Here is an 11,036-nt window from a genome sequence, read left to right as displayed (position 1 = left end):
ATGTTCAAATCTTGAAAATTTATTTTTATGGAATTTTAGAAATTTCTCCATTTCTCTTCAAAATTTCAATAATCTAAAGCCAAAAATAAAGATTTATTCATGGAATATAATCACAAGAGAGTCAAGAACACTTACTCCAAGTATTTTCGTAACTTCTCGCTCAAAATTGCCCAAAATCCGAGCTTGGAAGTTTAAAAATATGAGGAAAACCGGACTGCTCATCCTTTATACTGTCCAGAATTTTTGGGTTACTGTTCATACGTGTTACTGTTCATGGATACTATACACGCTACTGTTCACGCGTGTTACTGTTCACGGATATTGTACACAACTACTGTATACGGATACTGTTCATGCAGGTGCGGTCACTGTTCACACGTGCGAAAAATGCAGAAACCGCCCAGAAAATTTCAGCAGATAAATACAAGTCCGAATTGATCCGTTAACCTTCCGAATTCCACCCGAGGCCTTCGGGACCTCAACAAAATACACCAACAAGTCCTAGAACATCATACGAACTTAGTCGAAACCTCAAATAACATCATAAAATGCTAAAACCGTGCATCACACCCCAATTCAAGCCTAATGAATCCAAGAACGTCCAACTTCTTTATTCAATGCAAAAACCTATCAAATCAAGTCCGAATAACTTCAAATTTTGCGTACAAGTCATAAATGACATAACAAAGCTATGAAAATTTTCAGAACTAGATTCCGACCCCAATATCAAAAAGTCAACTCTCAATCAAACTTTCCAAAAATCTTCTATTTTCCAACTTTCGCCAAAATGCCGAATTATCCTACAGACTTCCAAATCTAAGTCCTAACATGTGCCTAAGTCCAAAATCACCATACGAAACTATTGGAATCATCAAAATTCCATTCCAGGGTCTTTTTCTCATAAGTCAAATATCCGGTCAAACTTAAGAAATCTTTAGCCTTAGATTTCTAGATTCCGTTAAATGGCGATAATTTGATCTAGAGATCTCTGAATTCGATTTCGGGCATATGACCAAGTCCCAAATCACGCTACGGAACTACCAGAATGGTCAAAACTTTTATCCGGGTTTGTTTGCTCAAAATGTTGACCGAAGTCAACTCAGTTGAGTTTTAAAGCTCTAGTTCACAATTTAATCCATTTTTCACATTAAAACCTTCCGAAAAATTATACGGACTGCGCACGTAAGTCGAGGAATTATTGATACTGCTTTTCAAGGTCTTAAAATTTCGAGATGATTATTTAATTTAAAGATGACATATTGGGTCATCACATTCTCCACCTCTAATAAACGTTCGTCCTGGAACGTACTAAGAATTATTCTCAGGTTACCAAATTGATGATTTTACTTTTACACAAATATTCATGATTGATCCCACATTACCACATTCGACATAAGCCCGACAACACCATTTCAATTGAGACTATTTCCTTTATCCATATTTGTAAACTTTAAGACCAAATTTCTTACACTCCAATCATTTCCATAAAGGTTCGATTTTCACGTCAACACACGATATTAGTCTCGACTGCTATGGCAACTCGTGCCTACACACCCATCAAATACGGGGTATTACATTCTCCCCCACTTAGGGTCATTCGTCCTTAAATGAGAAGTAGAGCATGTCCTTAAACACATAATGTAACTTATCTCTTTCTTTGCACATCTCAATATCCCAAATTTTTCTAACTCCCAAATTTTTCAGAAATTTCGGCAGTCTCCCCGGTAATTGGGCCTATCCACCTGCCAGAGTAACACCAAAAGAACTCCTAACAACTTGTCCACAACCCAACAAAGCACCACAAAGTATATATTAATAACACTAATCTTCGCAATACAAGCATGGCATTATCACAATGAAATCTTGATATGAAACACATCATATGTATGACCATAACCACATCTCTGGTCTTAATAGTTGTTCATAAAATATTACAACATCACCAATTAACCTCATGTTAACAAAATCTCGTTTCAAACCTTTAGTTTACTGACAACAAGGCATGAAGATCTCATAATTACTTACCCGAATTAACGAGTAAAAATTTACATCCCCCGGGCACTCACCTCGTTGTCTAAAACTCAATAATTACAATACAAATCTGGCAAATTATGCACAAAGATATTCATACAAGAATTTTCAAATGAGTCTAATAGGTATGACTCCTTATAAGTACTATAGTACAAATTTTAATTTCACAAAGGGAGCATTTAAACATATAATTTGATTTTCATCGTAAGGACCTCGTACTTATATAACATCTACAACAGCTTGTAGCCCAGTTTAATCACAAGTATTATGCACAGCGTGCCAATCGAAATATTTCATTTTCTTCTTTCAAATATTTTCCGTTTAACAAAATCACAACATATAATGATAGACATAGCCATCTCCATCGAATCTACCAACATGAGCATTCACATAAGTAGATTTCAGAATTACGAAGCTCACTCATAAGTGGAGTACAATAGGAGGAGTTGCCTCGATACTTAGAACCGAATCAAGTTAAAAAAATAGTTTCTTTATAATAATTCAAGACCGTACGTGTAATGACACCATCTGGTGTTGCGACTTCAGCCATACCATAGAAAATATATCAACGGGTTAGGTCTCCACCTCTAGGAGTCTCACCTCCACCTCTAACATCCTGACCCCTACCTCTGGTTGGTCATTTAAATGGTATAGTAACTGCAATGGGGCACGTAGCCTGAGTGCTTTTATAAAATATGTTTCTCCCAAGTCTAGGACAATTTTCCCATGATGTGCCTAGTATTACCACATTCATAACAGTCCCTTTGAAGGTTCAGGTGCTCATATTGAGTCTATGCTAGATAACTGGAATAACCATTATATGAAGCTCGTGTCGGTAGTACATTAAAAGAACTTACTGGAGCACCCTGAGTAATCAGATATATTGACCAGGCTGGCCGGCTACCCGAGCCCCTATCATAATGATTTGTAGTTGTAGAGTAGAATCTGCTAAATCCTTTAAAACCTCGAGACCTATTGGTCTCCTTAGCTTCCTCTTTTCCTCATCCAAAACACATTCTTATATTTTGGCAATTTCTACCAATAGCCGAGATGAAGCATCAACCTGTAGCTTCCCGAGTTGTACAAAATTTCAATATCATAATTGAGTCCTTTAATGAGTCTGTGGACTCGCTCTCTAGCTTAGGAACCAAAGTAGGAGTATGACGACTAACTTATTGAACCTGATGACATATTCTGACACTGTCATGGTGACCTGATACAACCGTTCGGACCACATATACCACATATTTTAGAGAATCCGGGAGACAAACCTTCAAAAATATTTCTGAGAACTAAGCCGAGTAGGTGGTGTTGCATTGGCTAGTCTACCCTCTTCATAGGCTTGCCACAAACATCGACGGCTAATTTCTTCTTTTGCTATGTTGACTCAACACTGTTGAGCTAGCCTATTTATTCATATACTCTTCGATTCTTCTTTGGAGTAACTCTTTCCCCTAATTATGCACAATAATCACAAAAGTATAGCTCCATTAAGATAAATCTTGGCACGAACTATATAGTCCAGAAGATCGTCAACCACTGTACTTTCTCTGAAGCACCCTAAAATCGTCAACCTTGACTTCCACACAGAGCAAACCTTTTGTAAATGTAAAGTTGTTTTTTTCCTAACTCCTTTGAAACTGATGTATTGGAATATTAAGGTGGCAGACATGCCGCAAGTCCTAACCTTATCCCCTGCATGTCTCAGGCCTTAAATATGTGTAAATTATTGGGGAGCCTTTCAGTACCATATATATATATATATATATATATATATATATATATATATATACATTTTAGATCAAGACTGATATAACATATGACCATTCGATCCTTTCATTGATAGTAGACATTCCCATTTGGCGCGAAGTCATGGGTCACTACATCCGATAATCCACAATGTTGACCTTTGTAACTCATATAAATCAACCAGGTGCCAAGGTCCGTTGCACCCCTACATGATTCACTGGGTGATCTTCTCAATGCGTCCACATCTTCAGATAGAACCATAACGGGTCTAGTAAATCCGTAATTTTTACACCACCTCATGGAGGAACCCGTCATCTGAAACACAGTAAAATCAACCCCCATTGCTTTCAACTATTCCCATGTTCTACGATACTTCATAGCAGCAGTTGAGAATATAATGTGAGTCCTCAGAAGGCGTACCACTGAAATTGACTGGAAATAGCTTGGTAAACTTGTCCAATCTCAGCAAAGCCTCAAAAAACAAGATAGGCCTCTCATCGGCCAGTGCTGCAATAACTGGTTGAGCTGCCCCAACTAGATGAAATTAAGCTAAATCCTTCATAAGCTCATGCAACACAACCCATCTAATTACTCAAACCATTTACAAATCTCGCATTCACCCTCGTAACAATCAATATAACTTTCATACGGGATCCAAACTCAAACTACAACACATATATTTCACTGGTAAAAGAGGACTGCCAACCAACAACATAAGGATCACACAAACTTCAGAACATCCCGCGGGAGATAATTCACTTGCTTAGCCTCAAACTGGTATGTCTCTATACTTTTCAATAATCATAACTATTACGCAATCACTTAACCTCCCTCTGAGTCTGAACTCATAACATAACATGAAGATTTACTCCGCTCAACAACTAAACTACACAAGAGGTCCTTCAATACACCCATAGCTCAAGGCCATATGCCAACTCAAGACAGAAGGTAAACACCCAATAATCCTTGCTACATCCTCAGCAAACTCTTCCCGTCGCATTCAAATTTGAACACGTCTCGTAATCAAATCATACTCACCCCTAGTCATCCAGTCACAAATCCCATCAGTAAGGACACAAACAGACATATAAGTCCCAAATGCATGTGCTCACACAATCGAAATCTCAGTACTCAAGCCACAGACAAAACCTAGCCTCAAGTCCTCCAAAATGGCCTAACCTCAAACACAGAAATCACATCTTGCACCTCATCCAAGATATCATAAGGTGTTGATGCACAACAGATGCCGAGTGCTCTTGTGCGCATAGGAATGTGTGGAAGGAATTCAAGGAATTATGATTCAAGTTTAATCAATGTCGCACGATAAGAATTCAAGAATGTGGAATTTCCTAAAGGGTTCTGTAGCCTCTCGAAGATAAGTACAGACGTTTCCGTACCGATCCACAAGACTCTACTAAACCTGCTCATGACTCGTGAGACCTATATAACCTAGTGCTCTGATACCAACTTGTCACGACCCAAAATCTCACCCGTCGTGATGGCGCCTATCGTGGTACAAGGCAAGCCTCAACTCTACATCTCAACACAGTAGAACTTTTAAATAAAGGGGGAAGTAGTTATTATTATATAAAACCTTTTAGAATAGAATATAACTCCAAAAGTACTAAACAATCCATCCCCAAAACCCGGTGTCACTGAGTGCATAAGCATCTAAATGATAACAACATCCGACTGATAAAACACTATCTGGAAATATAGAACAGTACAACATGAAAGGAAAGGAGAGTCAAGGTTAGTGAACGCCATGCAGCTACCTCAATAGTCTCATGAGTCTGACTCCTCAATTAGCAACCGCCGTGACTAGAAGTGTATAGATCTGTACACGAGGTACATGGGGTAACGTGAGTACACCAACTTAGTAAGTAACAGAAATAAACAAGGAACTGAGAAGTATTGACGAGCTATGCAAATATAGTTATCTCAATAACTTTCAAATAAAAGTAGTCTGCTTTTCAATTTAACAGTTTAAGTCACATCAGTATGTACTCAATAAACTAGATATCAAATTTGACTGAGTAGTAAATAATATCTTCCAATAATTTTCAAAATAGTGATATGACATCTGTGATGCAACAATAATGATGTAAATGTATTTTCTCAAAATAACAGTCACTCTGTCCTCCCATTCACTCCAACCTCACAATAACTCAATCCTCACATTCACTCATTCCTCCTAGTCGCTCAGCACTCGGCACTCACACTCAGTACTCACACTCAGCACTCGCACTTAGTAGGTACTTGCGCTCACTGGGGGTGTGTACAGACTCCGGAGGGGCTCCTTCATCCCAATCGCTATAACAAGCCACCTCGTGGCATAAATCACTCAGGCCCTTGGCCTCACTCAATCATAAATCAGTAACAACATACAGCGGTGTGCAGCCCGATCCCATAAATATCCTTACAGATCAGGCCCTCGGCCTCACTCATTCATAAATCAGTAACAACATGCTGCGGCGTGCAGCCTGATCCCATAAATATCCTTACAGATCAGGCCCTCAGCCTCACTTAGTCATCAATCTATCTAGTCTCTCGGGCTCTCAAAAATCATATAAACAACCCAAACAGAGGTAATGTCATGTATCAACAATGAACAGCAAGAAACAGAGGCATAATAAGCAAGAAAAGCTATGACTTAGTACAAAACAACAGTTAGCAGCTAATTTAGTAAGTACACGACCTAGAAGGTCTCAATAGTGACCACATAAGGCCTAAACATGATTTCTAACATGAAGTACAATCTATTTCTATGAAAATAGAGGGAACATGTATTAAACAGTAGGCTAATTAATTCCACAGTCTCGCGGAATGGACCAAGTTAGAATCCCTACGGTGCACGCCCACACGCCCATCACATAGCATGTGAGTCACCTCCAAAATAGTCATACGGCACAATGTCTGGGGTTTCATACCCTCAGGACCAGATTTATAACCGTTATTTACCTCAATCTGAGCAAAATCTTACTCCATAATGCCTTTTCCGCTCAAATCGGCCTCCAAATGTCCAGAATCTAGTCACAATTAAATCGATTCATTCAATACATATTTTAGGAATTAATTCCATATGAAAAATACTAATTTTTCAACAAAATTTGAATTTAACCCAAAAATCGCCTGTGGGGCCCGCATATCGGAATACGACAAAAGTCACAAAATACGACAATCTATTCAATTACAAGTCCAACCATACTAATTTTACTCAAATTCGACTCTGAATCAATGTTCAAATCTTGAAAATTCATTTTTATGGAATTTTAGAAAATTCCTCCATTTCTCTTCAAATATCAATAATCTAAAGCCAAAAATGAAGATTTATTCATGCAATATAATCATACGAATACTGTTCACGCAAGTGCGGTCACTTTTCACACGTGCGAAAAATGCAGAAACTACCCAGGAAATTTCAGTAGATAAATACAAGTTCGAATTGATCCGTTAACCTTCCGAAATCCACCCGAGGCCCTCAGGACCTCAACAAAATACACCAACAAGTCCGAAAATATCATACGAACTTAGTCAAAACCTTAAATCACATCATAAAATGCTAAAACCGTGCATCATACCCCAATTCAAGCCTAATGAATCTAAGATCGTCCAACTTCTATATTCGATGCAAAAACCTATCAAATCAAGTCCGAATGACTTCAAATTTTGCATACAAGTCATAAATGACTTAATGAAGCTATGAAAATTTTCAGAATTGGATTCCGACCCCGATATCAAGAAGTCAACACTCGGTCAAACTTTCCAAAAATCTTCTATTTTTCAACTTTCGCCAAAATGCACCGAGTTATCCTACAAACTTCCAAATTCAAATCCAAACATGTGCCTAAATCCAAAATCACCATACAAAACTATTGGAATCATCAAAATTCCATTCCGGGGTCTTTTTCTCAAAAATCAAATCTCCGGTCAAACTTAAGAAATCTTTAGCCTTAGATTTCTAGATTCCGTTAAATGGCAATAATTTGATCTAGGGATCTCCGAATTTGATTTCGGGCATATGACCAAGTCTCAAATCACGATACGGAACTATCGTAATGGTCAAAACTTTTATCCGGGTTCGTTTGCTCAAAACATTGATCGTAGTCAACTCAATTGAGTTTTATAGCTCTAGTTCACAATTTAATCCATTTTTCACATAAAAACCTTCCGGAAAATTATACGGACTGTGCACACAAGTCGAGAAATTATTGATACCGCTTTTCAAGGTCTTAAAATTTTGAGATGATTATTTAATTTAAAGATGACATTTTGGGTCATCACAATTTTATGCTATTTCAAACAAGTAATGAATAAATTCATAAAGGTGAGAAGGTAAGAAAATTAAAGAAAATGAATTTCGTCGAAGTTTGATATTTTGGGATAAAATACGACCCGAGTTAAAATACCCAGTATTTATGGACTAGTACCATATAAGGTACCACATGACTATGATAGTAAGGTGTATAAGATATGTGAAAAGTGAGTAGTATTTTAACTAAGTGGAAATAATTCTCAATTATGTAGGTAATTGGTTAATTATTGGGTAATGAGACATTACCTAGTTAATTAATAACTAGTGGTGGATTAATTTAAAACTTTGGATAATGATCCAAAGCATGAACGTGGCCGCCCACCAGTTCAATATTTGTGACTCATATTTCACTAGGCTATGTGGCAAAACTTAACAATAGGTGACATTTCCTTATTAAAAAAGGAAAGACACTAACCAAGGACTTTAATTAAGATCAAAAGTTCTAAACCAAAAACGTAAGAAAAGGTTAAATCAGTATATGAAAATCTATTTTGCCTATTGTTACCAATTTGTTTAAAGAAATACATGACTTGGTTGGAAAGATGAGTAGAACCTAGGACGTGAGGCAGAAGCATTTTAAAGCTTCAACAGAAGCAAATTTGATTCAAGTTTCATAGAATTCAAGAAAGAATTTCGTTCATGTCTAAATAATTCAAGGAACAGGTATGTTAAGGCTATCCCTTCTTTCTTTTGGCATGATCCATACGATACGAACGAAGCGTGAAAATGCACAAATTCCATGAATGACTCTATTCATAGAAGTATTAGAGATATGTATGTTCTTGAATTTTCATGTGTCATAATATTTTATCATCTGTTCATGGGTCTCAGAAAAATACGAAAGTTAAAAGAGTTTACTTTATGATATTAATCAAAGGAAAAATGGTCTTATGACATTCCGAAAGATTTTATTAACGTACTTTTCATGCATTGCATTCATGTACATTGACCCATGACCAGATGGCATTATATACTCATATATATGTATGTATATATATGTATATGGGATATGGGAAAGGTTATGGCATTATATACGCACCACCACCTGATCAGCTGGTATATGAGAAATGTTATGGCATTATATGATATGATGGGATGCCCTCAGAGGCTGATGATGTTATGAAACATGTACCTATGCACGATATGACATTTATACGCATATACATTATGCTAAAAGTAATTTATGATTTATAGAGTTATCCAGACTTATAGGTTGAGTCAATTACTCTATATTTCTTTCATGTCTGTTATGCACTTATTTATGTGCCTTACATACTCGGTACATTTTTCGTACTGACGTCCCTTTTGCCTGGGGATGCTGTGTTTCATGCCCGCAGGTCCCAATAGATAGGTTGAGAGCCCTCCAAGTAAGATATCAGCTCAGTGGAAGATGTTGGTGTGCTCCATCTGCTTCGGAGTTGCTTGTTTGGTTAGTATGATTTAGACGTGTATTGTTTGGTATGACGAGACTCTGTCCCGACCTTAATGACATCCATGTACTCTTAGAAGCTTGTAGATATATGACGTGTACGTGAAAGATTGTACGGCCTTGTTGGCCTATATTTTGAGTTAATAAATAATTATGTTGGCCTATTAGGCTTGTATGTCATGTGTATATGATGATGTAATAAGAAAGATACGTTACGTTGGTACTCGGTTGAGTAAGGTACCTGGTGCCCGTCGCGGACCATCGATTTGGGTCGTGACAAAAGTGGTATCAGAGTAGTTCTGTCCTAGGGAGTCTACAAGTCGTGTCTAGTAGAGTCTTGTTTATGGGTGTGTCATGCACCACACTTATAAGTAGGAGGCCACAAGACATTTAAGACGGTCACTCTTTCTTCTTACTCTAGATTGTGTGGTAGAGCTCAGTTGTAAGAATTCAAATTCCTAACTTCTATTTTATTCGTAATAATATGATACCTACATCCATAAAGACGGTTAGTAAAAGTCATGGCTATGGGAGAGTTGAGTCAGAGGAAATCGACTTTGCATCATGCTGATGATAAGTAACTGTGAGGTCTTCAGTGGATCATGTGCATACTGAAAGGTGTAAGCCTCTTGTGAAACACCCAGATGGTGCACTCTAAAATAGTACAACTAGATATGAGTACTATAAAGATAGACATTGGAAGCCTAGAAGGGATAAATATTATCTTAATATGGCTCCCGCCCCTAGTAGAGAGAGAATGTTAGGCAACCCGAAGAGCCAGTGGATGAAGCAAAGGGGAGCTAAAGAAAAAGAATATCTTGTTCAAGTTTTTAAAATAAAGTGATAGGCATAAATGTTAGCGGGAAATAAGAAAATAGTTAATGAAGCATTATGAATAAGATGTGGTACATGGATGACAACGGTAGATCAAAAGATGACACTATTAAAAAATCTATAGTCAAGTGAAGGAAGAGACGAGAGGTGACATGCCTTATGGCAACAAAAGAGTATAGGCCATACAATCATGTCATCATTTCAAGAAATAAGTTCGCAACTCTAGCGCGATTACCAAGAGGAAAAGTTAGACCATAGAGTAATAGAACCAGTATAGATTGGTGAACAAGATAAACTAAACATGAATTAGGGACTGAGTGACTGATGATAGTCACCATCATAAGAATTTCAGATTTTTTACCGGCAATAATAGAATGGAAGACAAAAGAAGATTCATGAGAAATTCAGAGAATGGTCATTCAGGAAGACGCTTCCCTATAGTAAGCAATGTGAGCAAAGTTCAGCTTAAGGGAATGTATGTGCCAGTATACTAAGTTTCACCCTCGTGAGTAAGGAATATTTCTATCCTTGGTACGAAATGATTACTGCAAGGCAAGTAAGGGTCATCGATGATGTGAAAGGATGACAAAGATGAAGAGTTAAAATATCTATAGGTAGGTCATCGTAGTTCCACTTTTTAGTACTCCGCAAAAGGGGGGAATACAGAATGATAAAGGA

Source organism: Nicotiana sylvestris, chromosome 8 (genome assembly GCF_000393655.2).
Source record: "Nicotiana sylvestris chromosome 8, ASM39365v2, whole genome shotgun sequence".
NCBI classification, from domain to species: Eukaryota; Viridiplantae; Streptophyta; class Magnoliopsida; order Solanales; family Solanaceae; genus Nicotiana; species Nicotiana sylvestris.
Note: the sequence above shows the minus strand (reverse complement) of the source record.